This window comes from Protopterus annectens, chromosome 10.part0 (genome assembly GCF_019279795.1).
Source record: "Protopterus annectens isolate FY-2018-M chromosome 10.part0, PAN1.0, whole genome shotgun sequence".
Lineage (NCBI taxonomy): Eukaryota > Metazoa > Chordata > Ceratodontiformes > Protopteridae > Protopterus > Protopterus annectens.
The window spans coordinates 1,279,289,098-1,279,291,597 of NC_056744.1; positions in this window are offsets into that span (position 1 = coordinate 1,279,289,098).

A 2,500-nucleotide genomic window follows, 5' to 3' on the forward strand; every position below is an offset into this window, starting at 1 on the left:
AGATTAGCAGCCCTTGCATGGCTTGGACCCGGGAACAGCATAGTCACTGGTTCTACCACTAAACCATCCATGATACATTCTGTATGGATGGTAATTAGGATATATGACATTACTACAGGCATTCCACAGTACTGGAAACATATGTGACAGTTGGTTGGTGTACATCTGTATAGTACATGTTACTATTCATATGTTTCCGAGAGGCATATGTATACATTTGCAAGTATACATATTTATGAACTGGACACATACTTGACAAGTTCTTATATGCATGTATTTGTGATGTGTAGCTATGCAAATTTAAGTATGCACATTTATAGATATATGACTACATATCTGGAGTTATACATGGCCATGTATATGAACGACTGCATACGGGAGGTACCTGTACTGTTTGTGTACAGGGATTGTGTGCATCATTACGACGAGGAACATGGACGGGGTATACAATTTGTGGACATGTACTATTTGGAAGATAGCTATGGGGAAGCTTCATGGGAACATGTGAAAGGTATTTATTCCCGATAATGCATGTGGGGAGAAGTGCATCACAGTCAGGTGTTTAATCCCGGGTCGTAGGTTCTGCAGGACTGGGTGGAGGCTGAGCAGAGTTGTGGTCAGGTACTGCTAATCTGACTGACTTGTGCCCGGTAGGGCTGCCACCTTTTCAAATGCCCACAGTGGGACATGTTTTGTACAACCGTCAGAGTTTGCAAGGCAAAACATACCCACAGCCAGTACATAGGACAGAACATCACTGTTTTGCCTACATAAATGCTTATTCTTGTAGCACTTTAGTTGATTATTCTGTTTATAATATTTAGGTGTTTCAGAAGCAGAATAACTGTTTTATGCAACTATTACATTAAATATAGGAAATATGTTTGTCCTAATATCTCAGGATATTTGCCATTTTCCCGATTGTTATGCAGGACACAACTGGCCAAGGAGAGACTGTCCCTCGCAAAGTGGGACAGGTGGTAGCCCTAGTGCCTGGATGTCAACGGGGGTGGACATCGTGTTATGCCACAAAGTCTAATCTTGAGAACAGACACTTATCCCATGAGGGATGTCCAGAAATTGTAAATATGCATGGGATACCTAGTTTGCAAGCCTGAGACTGCCTAGGGTGCAACTGCCTACTAGATGTGGGCAGGGGTCACTATGTGCAGATATGGCGGCGCCAAGCTAGCAGCCCTTGTATGGGTGGTTTTGGTGGATGTCCAGAAGGGGGGGGGTGGTGTGCTGTGGAGGGGATTATGGGTATTCAATTATGTATCCAGGTGTGTTGGGGTTGGATGGCTTGGTTCAGGCCAGACCATTATGTGTGTGTGAGCCGGTAATGTTTCTGTACATGTGTATCGCACATTTTAATGTTCATATGTTTGTGGGATTGTGTTCTGCAGTATGGCCTGTCAGGTTGTATTGCAGATGTGGATGTTTGTTCTTTGGTTTCCTTTCTGATTCACCCACTGCTCCCTCATACACCTCCAGTTCACCTATTGTGCATCTGACCCAGTCTCCCCTTGGCGAATTATTACATTACCCATCACCCCCCCATATTCCACACACACCATCCATCCCTTCTCTGGTTGATGGCCCATGGCACAGACAACAGAACACATTGCGTACTCTACATATCTCTGGTACCAATATGGTTGTGAGGACAACCCTGGTATATTTGATATTCCACATGCTGTACTTCACGCACATAGGTACACACAAATACCTATCTTTCATGACATGGTAGGTAGACCCGGGTCATACCCATTCATCTTTGGGCCATCCAGACAGGGATGACCTGGACCGCGAATGGGCAGATATTGAGCGAATACCCTGAACATTGGTAGGGTTGCCGCCTTTTCAGATGGCCAAAGTGGGACATCTTTGGGACACACATCAGAATTTACAGGCATGCCCACGGTCAGTACAAAGGAGAGTACTTTACTTTTATGCCTAAGTGACAGCTTATTCTTTTAGCGGTTTAGCTGCTTAGTCTGTTTCTTGTGACATTTAGGTAGTTTAGATACAGAATTAACTATTTTATGGAACTATTACATAAAATATGGGACATAATTATGTCCTACAATCGCAGGACATTTAACATATTTAATAGTTTTGGTAAGGACACAACTGCCCAGAGAGGGACTGTCCCTCACAAAGTGGGACAGGTGGTAACTCTAACCATTGGGCTAGGCTTAGCAAAGGGCAGCGGCATGCTAACATGCTGGGTTTCACTTCCACTTGGTATAACAATCAACACTACAATAGAATACAGGCACGCTGTTTTAAATGTCATTTGTTCGAGGGACGGGACTAAATATTCAGCTACGTGCCTTTGTGTTTACTTTTTATTTTGGTGTTCGCAAAACTATGTTGTATGCTTTGCATACATTTCAGTATCCACAGACACTGACAGGAGTGATTATTATTAGAGGCAGGCTGTACAAGTCAGCATTTTAGGTTGCGTGTCTGCAGCCGACATGTTCATGCCTCCATG